Here is a 13,979-nt window from a genome sequence, read left to right on the forward strand (position 1 = left end):
TTTTTTTTTTTCGACTAATTACTATAAATCCGATATGTTTGCGCATTTTTACCCCTACGCATGACATTTGGGGCAAAATGGACAAGCCCAAAATTTTGAAAAAGTGATTTTTTCATATTTTTATCGTCAAATTAAAAAAAAATTATTATAATTCCACATTTCTAGCCCTACGCATAACACCTGGGGCAAAATGGCCCAGCCGAAACTTCCGAAAAAATTATTTTTTTATATTTTTCGGCCGTTTCTCCATGTAAGAGGCAAATTTGGTCACTAAAAATTTATAAAAATTAAATTTTTTTTTTTAGTTGATAAATTTTTGAAATAAAGTAAAATTATAGAATTGATTTTTTTTTTTATTAAATAACAATTAGTAATTAAGGTAATCGAGAATGAACGATTTTTTAGGCTTTAAAAAATTTTTTTCGAGTAATATAAAACCAAAAATAGTTGTCAAGAGAAAGAAATACATTCTTAGAGATGAAAACAATTAAAAAAAAAAAAAAACGAAAAAAAAAATTTTTTTTATCACTTTTTGAAGGGGGGCCGCTCTGCCCCACAAAAAAAAAAAAAATTTTTTCAGAATTTTGGCAAAATGTCCATAAATTTGTTCGAAATAGAACGAAAGTAAAGTGATCTTATGGTTGAAAGCCACAAAAAATAATAATTGGCTTAGGGGGGCCGCTCTGCCCCACCCTCCCCTACTAAATGTGTCTGAAATCAACACTTCCTCTTGTTGGTCTCTTTCAATCACCATATAATTTCATGTAACTTGTTCTTTAGTTTAAATTATATAATCAGCAAAAAATTGAAAAAACCCAGTTTTTAATATTTTTTCGGATATTTCATATATTATTGCTCTGACCTAAGTCAAAACTCATTTCAGTCTTGATTTTGATCACTGAAATTGATTTCTGCCTCGATATATTTATTTCATTGAACATAATCAACACGGAAAGAAAATTATGGCAGCGGTTCCCATAATTTTGTGAAATTTTTTCCTATACCATCATAGGAATTACGACCATAAATTATGGGAGCGGTTCCTATAATTATAGGAATGTTTCCCATAATTATAGGAATAGTTCCTATAATTATGGGAATGATACCCATAACACTGTAGGAATGGTTCCTATAAATATAGGAAGGGTTCCTATAATTTATGGGCATACTTTCTATAATATTGTGGGAATCATTCCTATAATTTATGGGAATGGTTCCTAAAATTTATAGGAACCGTTCCTATAAATTATAGGAACCATTCCCATAATATTATGGGAATGGTTCCTATAATATTATGGGAATGGTTCCCATATTATCATGAAAAAATTATTTTTAAGAAGTGTGGTAATCACTTCTACAATACACAGAAATATTATTAAACATAAAACAAAAATTCAAACATTGAAAAAAAAAATCGTATTTGGCAACAAAACATTCAAATTTTTAACAAGAATTTTTTGTCAGCACAAAACATTCAAGAAAATTCAAATTTTGGGAAATTTCTACACTTTTGTGCAAAAAAAAAATTTTATGATATTATAGGGATGGTTCCCATCACATTATGGGAATAGTTCCCATAATATTATAGGAATAGTTCCTATACCAATATAGGAACCATTCCTATACAAATATGGGAACCATTCCCATAATGCATAGCAAAACTTCCCATAATTTTCTTTCCGTGAAGAATAAAAATTTGAAAACCGCTTCTTCATTAATAATTTTTGATTCTTGACTTATCAAACTTTAGCAAAAAACATAACTTGGTAGAGCTTGTAAAGTTCATAAAAAATAATATCAGGTAATAGCATTTTCGAGCTCGAAGAGCTCAAAAATATATTCACAGTAATGTTTTCAAGCTCCTTGAGCTCGAAAACAGCGGGAAGTTTTGGGGCTGGCCCACAGGGTCAACCGACGCCCAGATTTTTTTTGTAACAGTTACTATACTTTAAAATATATGCCTCGATTATATTTCGTTATATTGGAATTTATAACTGGCAAATTATATTTTAAAAATATACAATGCTCTATAATAAAATATATTTTTTTTTATGAACATTATATTCAAACATACATAAATTTTTGCCGTTTTATATAATTAGATATTTTTGTATATAAAATAAAAAAAAAATTTTTTTTCATGCGGGTTAACTCCGATGTCAGTTAATTATTGTTTTAATTGTTTTTCCTGCAATTGCAAGTCTTTAAAATAACGATTACTTTTGTGGCCATGGTCAGTTCAAAGTTATGTCAGGTATTATCAATGTTGGTCTTTAATTGTTTACCTATCTAAAATAAATAAATGTATACCAATTACTCGACGTCTAATTAGCAAATTGACTAACTTAACATTTTGTAGTCGGTAATTCTATGCAATATTCAAATAGTAATAGTTAAAAAAAAATATTATAATTTTTAAGATACTTTTTTTTCCATAAATAGAGAATTTTCTGAAATGGAGACAATTAGAACGTCGAACTGCAACAATGATGTAATCTATTCTAGAACTTAGTATTCTTCTTATAAATTTTTTCTAGACATAAATAAAATTATTAGAAGCCCACGATTTAATCTAGTTGTGTCCTTCGGCATCACAATTATTTTTTAAAACAGTAGATCAAAAACAGCTTAAAATTTTTTTAAAAGATCAAAAACAGATCAAAAATAGTTCAAATACAGACCGATTAGTCCAAATGCAGTCCAGTTAGACTAAAATCCGATCGAATTTTTCGACTCGGGAATATTTAATCTATTTATAATATAGACTAATATTTAATAAATAAAGAATATTTAATACATATGATTTATCAAATGTTAGTAAGCTTTTTTTCTCAGTGTATGAACAACGAACCAATCAAATTTCGACTTCTATCGTTCTACACAATTTGTAACTTCCCGCCAAAAAAATTGTAAGTTTTCAAAAATTCGGGAAGTTATTGGTTTCTGTACGATTTACGAAAATCAAATTTCTAAGAGATCTTGACGTTTCGAGGTTCTAGGATGTTATTCTGACTAATTTCAAGATGATGTCTGAGTGTATGTATGTATGTACTAGGGTGATTCAAAAAATAACTATTTCTTTTTTTTTCTTCCAAACAGGTTCAAAAGTTTCATTTAGATAAAAAAAGACGCCTGTAAAAATTAGAGCTCTTAATATTAACATTAAGAGGTTCCTCATCGCACTTTTCTATTTCCCTTAAGAATACCATGGGAAAAATTTTTTTTACGTCTTCTGATTTTTATAAGTAGCTAACGATGCGTCATAGGAATAATTGGCAGGCACATTTTTGTAGGGAATTGAATGCTCTACAAAAAAAGATTCTTATCATTTTTTGAGGAATCTATTTGTTCAAAAGTTATTTGAGGTTGAAGTCAAATTCATATTAAATTTTGAGATTTTTATACTTTTCCGGCGAAACTATCAGACCTATTAAAAAATATCATTGTACCTTTTTTGTAGACAATTTTATTCCCTAGAAGTTATTTGAAATAAAGTTTTTTCGAATTCCGCATTGTTTTCTAGTTATTTTTATTTTAATGTCATGCTCATAAAAAAATTCGTCTTCTGATCGATTTTAAGAGCTTGACATTAAAATAAAAATAACTAGAAAACAATGCGGAATTCGAAAAAACTTTATCCGAAATAAAATTGTCTACAAAAAAGGTCCAATGATATTTTGAAATAGGTCTGATACTTTCGCCGGAAAAGTAAGAAAATCTCAAAATTTAATATGAATTTGACTTCAACCTCAAATAATTTTTGAACAAATAGATTCCTCAAAAAATGATAAGAATCTTTTTTTGTAGAGCATTCAATTTCCTACAAAAATATGTCTGCCAATTATTCTTATGACGCATCGTTAGCTACTTATAAAAATCAGAAGACGTAAAAAAATTTTTTCCATGTTATTCTTATAAGAAATAGAAAAGTGCAATGCGGACAATGTTAATATTAATATTCAGAGCTCTAATTTTCACATGCGTCTTTTTTTATCTAAACGAAACTATTGAACCTGTTTGGAAGAACAAAAAAAAATTTGTTTGTTTTCTGAATCACCCTAGTATGTACGTATATTAATACCTGTATCTTTCGAACGGATGAACCGATTTTGAACTTTAGGGTGTCATTCGACGCAGCTCGTCAATATCTTGAAGCTGTAATAAATTGAGCTTGATCAGTATGGCTCGTTTAGAGATTTTCCAACAAGAACATTATTTCAAAAACGATTTTTTTTGGATAGCTTTTAATGTGCTCGATGGATTGATTCCAAAATTAACTGGGCTCTAAAGCTTTATAAGCCGTGTCGAATGCCACCAAAAATATCAAAATCGGTTCATTCGTTCGCGAGATATCGTGGGAGAACGAAATGCTAAAAAACGTTTTTTTTCGAAAACAATGGCATACAAAAGTATTTTCGAGCTCTAGGAGCTCAAAAATGTGTTTACAATAATGTTTTCGGGCTCAAGGAGCTCGAAAACAGCGGAAAGTTTTGGGGCTGGCCCGCAGGGTCAACCGATAGACCGATTTTTTCATGTGAATCATATGCAATACTTAGAAACCTATCAATCATGAAGTAACATAACCTCAACAAAGTCATCATACATCCAGATTCTCTCGCAGTTATCGAAGTGAATAGGAACTGCAATTGATTTTGCAAGAAATTAATAAAATTTAATATTCTGTTCTTTTCGTCATTTTAAATAACGGTGACTTGGAAAAGTATTTAGTGACATAGCAACTGAAGGTTAACAAGCTATTGCATTATCGGTAATAGCTCTAATGAGTATAAATAGAGTTTTCCGACATTGCCGGGGCACACTTCGAATCTTCAAGTTGTTACTAACAATCTTGTCTCGTATTGTTGTAAGTAAAAATAAATTTTCTATATTTTTTTTTTTTTAGGGTAATATAGTTCACTTGGAAATTTTTTTTAAATTTCATTTTAAAATTTGTCTCATCTACTTCAATTCTGACCGAAAATTTAAATATTTTTTATAACAATTAGAAAAAATAAAAAATCTGAAAAACGGTTGACCCTACGGGCCAGTACCGAAACTTCCCGCTGTTTTCGAGCTCCTTGAACTTGAAAATATTATTGCCAAAACATGTTTATAATAAGTACACGATATAATAGGTTTTCTTTAAAATTATGATTCCTTTTCTCTCAGTCCTTCGTTTAAATTGAAGTCAAAAAAATATATAGAGAACGCAATAAACGACAGCTTTTGAATATTTTAATTTCTTTATTACAGATATCACTTCATTTTATTGCTTTGAAATGAAATTTCTCAATTGTTTCATCTTTTTGATTGTTTTCGTCTCTCTAGCTTTTGCGAAGACGATTTATTATGAAGGATGCATTTCGGCGGGTAAAGTACGTATGAAAATTAATTTCTTAAGAGCTATAATTTTTTTTATATTTTATTAAAATTACCCGGGTCAAAAATAAAACTTGACTTAGACTTAGTTTACCGAGTCGAAATTCGGAGCCGTTTTTCACAAGACAAACTCAACTTTTTTTACGGAGACATGAAATACATCGAGTTTTCGCCTTGGTTTAGACCCAACTGGCTTACTTAGTCACGATTTAAAACGAAAAAGTTGAAATTAAGTCGAAATTGACTTCCCTGGTTAAAAATACTGATTGAAAAGAATTAAAAACGATGAAATTCGAATTCTTTTCAATAATTTCAATTCTTTTGGTTGTATATATAGGTATACGGTTTGCATAGACCGGCCGCTTCTCGATTCTTTTCAATCAGTATTATTAACCAGGAAAAGTTTAGATTTATCCGACTTAAATTATAAGGGGAAACAGTCAAAGCCAAGGTGAAATAACTTTTATATATTAAGGCGAAAGTAAGGCGAATAAATAACTTTTTTCCGACTTGGTTCAGCGAGTCAAAAGTATGGTGAATGACTATCTTGCTCGAAATAAAGACGAATAAGTTCAAACTAAGATCACAGAATACAAATAAGTTGAGTTGAAACTAAAATGAAAAAAGTTCAAAAATTTAATGCAAGTCGAAAAAGTCGAGATCTTATCGAAAAATTCGCCTGAATCAAGTTTTATTTTTGATCCGGGTAGGAATCAGGGCCTATTTGTTTTCACTTTTAACTAACTTCAAATTAATCATGTATTTTAGAGCTTACTTTTGAGCCTTTTGGGTGTAAATTAAAATGTTACAACAAATTTCCTTTCAACAGTAATTTCATAAAAATTTACCAGTTTTTGATAAGAATAGGCGTAAAAAAATTTTCTATTTTCATTATTAATATTATAGAGTTTATATGATGTAAGACAAATATTTGCATCCAAGATTTGCTTACTGATATCATTATTATTGTTATTATTATGATTATTATTATTGTTAGTTCGAAAAAAAAACATTTCATTAGCAAAAAGTTGGGTAGAAAAATTAACAATTGTAAATAAATTTATTTCGTTACAGTGTAGTCCCAACGGGAATGGATCACCATGTTGTGCTGGCCTTAAATGCAATCGTATATTTAACGATTATGCACTGTGTCAAGATATCAACCCGACAACGGAAGCAAGTTCTGGTTTCTTTCCCTGGGGATAAAAATAAAAGTTGATTTCTCTTTTAACACATCCTCGAATTATACGCCATTGAGTCCTTATGGTCGGCAGCTAAACATATCATGTTCAACACAGCAGGTAATGAAGATACGTAATTGTTCAAATGATGACGTCAGCCGTCCAAATATATTGAAGTAAATCAATGCGTAATCTCGTAATGAAATTTTCCATCATACTTCAAGCGCTCTTTATTACCTGTGGCAGGTTAGCAGCCGTCTGTAGACACTCATAGGCGTAATTTTCAAGCATTTGTTAAAAAAACTAATTTTTATATTGCGTGCAATATATAAACTATTATCCGACGAACATAAAAAAAAATTAAAATTTTCTTTCTCCCCATTGATCTAAATTATTGTTTTGTTAAATCCAAACTTCTAACTATTAAAATTTGGCACGATGGCTTCCCAAGTAGAAACGGTTTCACCGAAATTCATAATAAAATTTAAAACTACTTCAGAAAAATGATCTTCAGAAAAATTATTCACATCAGTTAACTTTTAATTAAATAAGAATCTTCCAGAACCTGAGAATAAAAAAAAATTATTTTTCATAAAAAATTTCATTGTTTCTACACTAGTTGGCCATTTCGCTCTACCATTTTATTTATTATTTGATGTTATAAAAATTATGTTTTCGAACTATTTATTCAAATAAATTTAATTAGAATAATATAAACTTTTTATTTGCCCACAAATAATTATTTAAATGAACAAAAAGTATTCGAATTGACACAATAATAAATTACATCACGAAAATATAATCGTATTTCTTCTTCTTGTCCTTTATGAGACGTTTTAATAGAGCTCGGAGAAAAAAGGTTACAGAGCTCTAAAGTTGAGAAAAATTGAAATACTAAGAAAGAAGTTTTGTAGTCTAATATTATTTTGAGGGATTGTAAATTAAAGAATAGATACATTGAACCTGAATTTTTAATTTCAATTACAGTTGAATTTTGTAGAAAAAAAAAATGTGGACAATGAGCCCTAAAACTTCCTACTGTTTTCGAGCACCTTGAGCTTGGAAATGTTATTGTGAATACATATTTGAGCTCTTCATAAGGATTTAAATGAGTTTTGACCTCAGATCAGAGGGCTAATGTATAAACTATCTGACAAAATCGCTAAAACAGGCTTTATTTAATCTTTTTGGTGATAGTGTTATTTAAACTTAAGAACGAGTTACATTATATTATGTGGTAATTTTGTTGCACTTTAAGGCTGAATATCATTTCGAATTGATTAATCAAGTCGTTTCAGAGATATTTAAAAAAAAACATATTTTTTCTCCAACGATTTCTGTCAAACGAATTTACCGATTAACCTTATGGTTCTTGCGGCGATCGACTCGTTTTATAAAGTTCGAGAGCTGATTCGATTATAGAATTGATTCACTGAGTCGTTTATAAGAAACTTCGAAAAATCTGAAAAAAAAATCATGTTTTTTTGTTCGTAGTTTTCAATTTTTTCAGTCTATTCGATCGAATGATTCAAAAATTTCAATAAACTTGACGGCTACTAAGCTCTTTCGATTGCCTTAAGAATCATCTAAATCGGTTAATTTATTAAAAAGTTATGAAAAGTTAAAGACACACACACACACACCGTCACAAAAATTTACTCAACACCTATCTATAGCACTAGTATTAATTAAATATAATTATAGTATTTTTTGCTCGGATATCAGTTAATTATTGTTTAAACTGTTTTTCCTGCTATTGCAAGTCTTTAAAATAACGATTACCTTAAAGTAATTTATGTCCATGGTCAGTTCAAAGTTATGTAAGGTAGTATCAACTTTTGTCTGAAATTGTTTCCCTATCTAAAATAAATGGATGTATATCAATTACTCGACGTTATAATTAGCTAATTTTCTAATTTAATATTTTGTAGTCAGTAATCCTGAGAAATTTTCGAAAATTAATAGTAAAAAAATGTATTGTCGTTTATGAAATACTTTTTTTTTTAATAATTCGATTCGAGTCGAGACGAATAATTCGTGAATTCGAATATTCACACATCCCTAGTTATTTTGCATTAATTAATGTTTTTCATATTATTTTATTAAAATTATAACAATAAAAAAATACATTTGCATGTTTAGGTTTCCACTATATTTAAGTGGTGTATTACCGTACGATGGACGGTGTGGCTCAATAAGTTATAGATCAAATTAAATGGAATATAGTATAGTGCCGGATCCCGACTAGAATTTCTTCCTGATTTGCCTGAAGTACCATAAGGACCTTATCAGCTTAATATAAGGTTTGCCTTATTAGGGCAAACCTGACAAGTTCCTTGTCAGGACCTCATCAGGATATCCCTATCCAAAAAAAAGTTATTTGCCATCGGGTCAACCTGACGAGTTCCTGATCAGGACCTCATCAGGATATTCCTATTCATAAAAAAGTTATTTGCCATCGGGTCAACCTGACAAGTTACTTGTCAGGACCTTGTCAGGATATCCTTATTCAAAAAAAAAGTTATCCCGTCTCTTTAAATATACCATTTACAGGCTAAAAATTAAAAAAAGTACAAAAGAATATTATATAAAAATCACGTCAATCATTGCAGCACAGATTTTTTACTTCTTCATCAGTTATTCTTTGACATCATAATGAATATTATATTTACACTTTCAAGATCACATGTGTATGTTAGCGCAGTGGATAGCATCGAGGACTTAGAATCGGAAGGACGCAGGTTCGAGCCCAGCAGTCATCGGGAATTTTCATCAATAAAAAATATGCTTAATTCCTCTAATTAATGCTCTCAATGCGATAGATAACATTCTCGATCGAATTTAAATTCTCTTATTTTTTTTTTGCAATTTAATATTTTTTTTAAAATAATTACTAATAAGGTAATCCTGATAAGGATTTGATGAGGATATCCTGGTAAGGGCCTGATAAGGCAATCCCGATAAGGACCTCATGGGTCTTAAACGTTACATCCATATCAGGATCCTCGTCAGGATACCCTGATCGGGACCTTGTTTGAAATAAGGTTAACCCGATAAGGACCTCGTCAGGCCCTTATGAAAAATTTTAGTCGGGATAGCTCAACTGGTAGAGCACTCGGCCCGATACCGAATTGGTCTGGGTTCGATTCCCAGTTCGGGCTATCTATATTTTACTCAATTTATCTATAAATTGTCTTATTGAGAAGGTTATTTGCATGTTTGCATGTTTAGGTTTCCACTATATTTAAATGGTGTATAATATGTGACATATTACGTCGAAAATTATGTCAAAAACACAATATGTATAATAAATGTGACAGTTTTATTATTAATTAAAATACATTTACGTTCCTCAAATAGTTTTACGATTAATTGAAGACTTTTTATTTTTGATTTAATCCAAAATATTTTAAACGGAACTATTCAAATGATTAATCTAAATATAGGCTTATTTAATATAAGTGCCATATTATTCAATTAAAGAATTCTACTTCTTCATTCAAATGTCAATATCTTAACTATTAATATATCTAGAGTTGCGCTAACAGTGAAGGATATTAGTAATTGATAAGTTAGTGATAGGTTCAAATACTAGTATCTTAACTATAAATATATGTAGAGTTGTGTCAAGGATATTCGATTATTTAAAATGAATATATTGTTTATTCATAATGAACGGAAATCTACTTCTCCATAATTAACTCTACCATTTATTTGTATTAACGAAAATATCTTAACTATAAATGTATCGTTTTTTCATTGTAATGAATTCTGAGTTAAAATTTTTTTTATTAACTATTTTAAAAATTTCATTGTTTTCTAAATAACTTTTATTACTAAATTGTTGGACGATAATAAATTTATCATTTATAAATCTGAGATGAAAGTATCCTGAAGCATTATTTTAATCTATCGCTTTAACGAATCGGAAATCTTGTACAATAAAAAATGGTTAATTTTAATGATTTTTTTATTAGATCAATGTCATTAAAAAGTAAGTATTAATAGATTAAAATTTTTATCTACGACCGAAAACATCAAATCGAGTTTTATTAATATAGTGATTGTAAAGATGTACACTAGATTCTTTATTACGTCGTTCAAGTCATTTTTAAAATTCCTATTTATACGAAATTCTATTAACGGTTTTAAGTATACCCGGGAAAAAATGTTTTTATAAAATTTTATAAAATTTTACAAAATTTTAGTACTAACATTTTATAAAATTTTATAAAATTTTATACTGAAAATGGCCTGGTAAAATTTTATCAAATTTTATAAAGTTTTATAAAATTTTATGAAGTTTTATAAGAATTTATAAAATTTTATGAAACTTTGTAAAATTTCATAAAATTTTACCAGGCCATTTTCAGTATAAAATTTTATAAAATTTTGTAAAACTTTATAAAATGATTTTTTTTTCCGGGACGGGTCACCCATCCAATTTATGGCCACCCTCGATGCTGTTTAACTTTTGTTATTGAAGAATCGTTGTCTGCTACGCTCGTCTATTGGTCACTTGTAGGTTAGAAATATTCGTGGCTGTATTTATGATTACTCATGAATTCTTATCAGCCATATTTTATAGTATTAATTTATAATAATATATAAAAAAAAGATTTGAATAACTCAACTATCGATTGTTTAATGGACATAAAATTTTAAAATTAATTAAATTTATTGATTTTTAATGATTTATATTTTTGAATTAATGGCGAAACCTTTGAATTTTTCCTTGAGTAATGAAGAATTAATTTTAATTGATAGTCGACAAAATAAAAGTTTAAAAACATTAAATTCAAAATTATCACATTTTGTAATATATATATATAAATATGTAAGAGAAAGGGGCGGCGGGGGTAGGCAAAACGAGGTACTTCTAAAATTTTATGAAAAAAAATTTTTTTTTTTAAATCTATTATAACCATCCCAAAATTACTTTTGTAGATATAATTGAGCATTATTTTGAATTTTTTTTCGTTAAACTTTTTCAAGAATCTAGTGCCGGTCGAAAAACGTTAAAAAATTTTGTATTATGATAAAAACTATTAAAAACTTTTTTATCTTCCTTTGCATCCAATAATTGTATAAAATATATTTTTTTTTAATGTAAATAACTTACAAAAAATTTTAATAAAATCAAACTTATTCAATATTCAGAATTTGTTTTTTTCTACATTTTTCTGGGGGTACCCTGCATATATTTAGGTAATCAATTATATTTTTGATAATGTAATTTTCATATTTGTTTATCACCATATTTTGCCCGCAAAAATGAAATTTTTTTTTTATGGCCACCCGGGAAAAAATGTTTTTATAAAATTTTATAAAATTTTACAAAATTTTAGTACTAACATTTTATAAAATTTTATACTGAAAATGGCCTGGTAAAATTTTATCAAATTTTATAAAGTTTTATCAAATTTTATGAAGTTTTATAAAAATTTATAAAATTTTATAAAACTTTGTAAAATTTCATACAATTTTACCAGGCCATTTTCAGTATAAAGTTTTATAAAATTTTGTAAAATTTTATAAAATTTTGTAAAATTTTATAAAATTTTATAAAGTTTTATAAAATGATTTTTTTTTTCCGGGACGGGTCACCCATCCAATTAATGGCCACCCTCGATGTTGCTTAACTTTTGTTATTGAAGAATCGTAGTCTGCTCCGCTCGTCTATTGGTTACTTGTAGCTAAGAAATATTCATGGCTATATTTATGATTACTCATGAATACTTATCAGCCATATTTCATAGTTTAATTTATAATTATATATAAAAAAAAGATTTGGATAATTCAACTATCGACTGTTTAATGGACATAAAATTTTAAAATTAATTAAATTTATTAATTTTTATTTTTGAATTAATGGCGAAACCTTCGAACTTTTTCTTGAGTAACGACGATTTAATTTGAATTGCTAGTTGACAAAATAAAAATTTAAAAACATTAAATTCAAAATTATCACATTATGTAATATATATATAAATATGTAAGAGAAAGGGGTGGCGGGGGTAGGCAAAACGAGGTACTTCTAAAATTTTATAAAAAAAAATTTTTTTTTTTTAAATCTATTATAACCATCCCAAAATTACTTTTGTAAATATAATTGAGCATTATTTCGAATTTTTTTCGTTAAACTTTTTCAAGAATCTAGTGCCGGTCGAAAAATGTTAAAGACTTTTGTATTATGATAAAAACTATTAAAAACTTTTTTATCTTCCTTTGCATCCAATAATTGTGTAAAATATAATTTTTCTTAATGTAAATAACTTACAAAAAATTTTAATAAAATCAAACTTATTCAATATTCAGAATTTTTTTTTTTTTTTACATTTTTCTAGGGGTACCCTGCATACATTTAGGTAATCAATTATATTTTTTATAATATAATTTTCATATTTGTTTATCACCATATTTTGCCCGCAAAAATGGAATTTTTGTTTTTTTATGGCCATTGAAAATTTTATTTATTTACTTTGAATTTCTAACAATTTTTATAATAATTTGTAATAAACGTTATAAAATTGTGTGACATTTTATCAAATTTTACAAAATGCTACCCTACACTAGATGCAATAGTGGCATCAAGTTCTCTAAAGTTTTATGAAATATTATTTAATTTTATAAAATTTCATACTATAAATTTATATAATTTTATGAAATCGTATAAAAGTTTATACAATTTCATAAAATCTTATAAAATTTCGTACAATTATATAAAATTTTATCTAATTATGACTTCCCTTTTAAGATCTTACCATATAAAATTTTATAAAATTTTATAAAATTCTATGAAATTTGATAAAATTATATAAAATTATATGAAATTCTATAAAATTTCGCTGTACAGTCTTATAAAATTATATAAAATTTAATATAATTTTATACAATTGTATAAAACTTTATAAAATTTTGTTATATTTTATACAATTTTATAAAATGTCATACAATTTTATAAAATTACATTTATTTATTACGTTCCTTACTCAGATCTTACTTTATAAAATTTTAGAAGATTTTATAAAATTTTTGAAGATTTTATAAAATTGTATAAAATATTATAAAATTGTATGAATTTTTATAAAATTTTGCTGTAAAATCTTATAAAATATTACAAAATTTTATAAAATTGTATAAAATTTTATATTATTTTATAAAATTTTATAAAAACATTTTTTCCCGGGCATTGAAAATTTTGTCTATTTACTTTGAATTTCTAACAATTTTTATAATCAATTGTAATAAACTTTATAAAATTGTGTGAAATTTTATCAAATTTTACAAAATGCTACCCCACACTAGATGCAATAGTGACATCAAATTCTCTAAAGTTTTATGAAATATTATAAAATTTTATATTATTTTATAAAATTTCATACAATTATATAAAATTCTATCTAATTATTACTCCCC

General features: G+C 27.1%; 1 long non-coding RNA gene across 1 annotated transcript; it reads left to right on the top strand.

The window, feature by feature from the left end:
- The first annotated feature begins 4,733 nt into the window (after positions 1-4,733).
- On the top strand, positions 4,734-7,277 carry LOC130667763 (uncharacterized). Its single transcript, XR_008989885.1, has 3 exons — positions 4,734-4,864; positions 5,254-5,375; positions 6,454-7,277. It is a non-coding gene; the product is annotated as an uncharacterized LOC130667763 (long non-coding RNA).
- Positions 7,278-13,979: the final 6,702 nt, after the last annotated feature.

This window comes from Microplitis mediator, chromosome 5 (assembly GCF_029852145.1).
Source record: "Microplitis mediator isolate UGA2020A chromosome 5, iyMicMedi2.1, whole genome shotgun sequence".
Taxonomy (NCBI): Eukaryota; Metazoa; Arthropoda; class Insecta; order Hymenoptera; family Braconidae; genus Microplitis; species Microplitis mediator.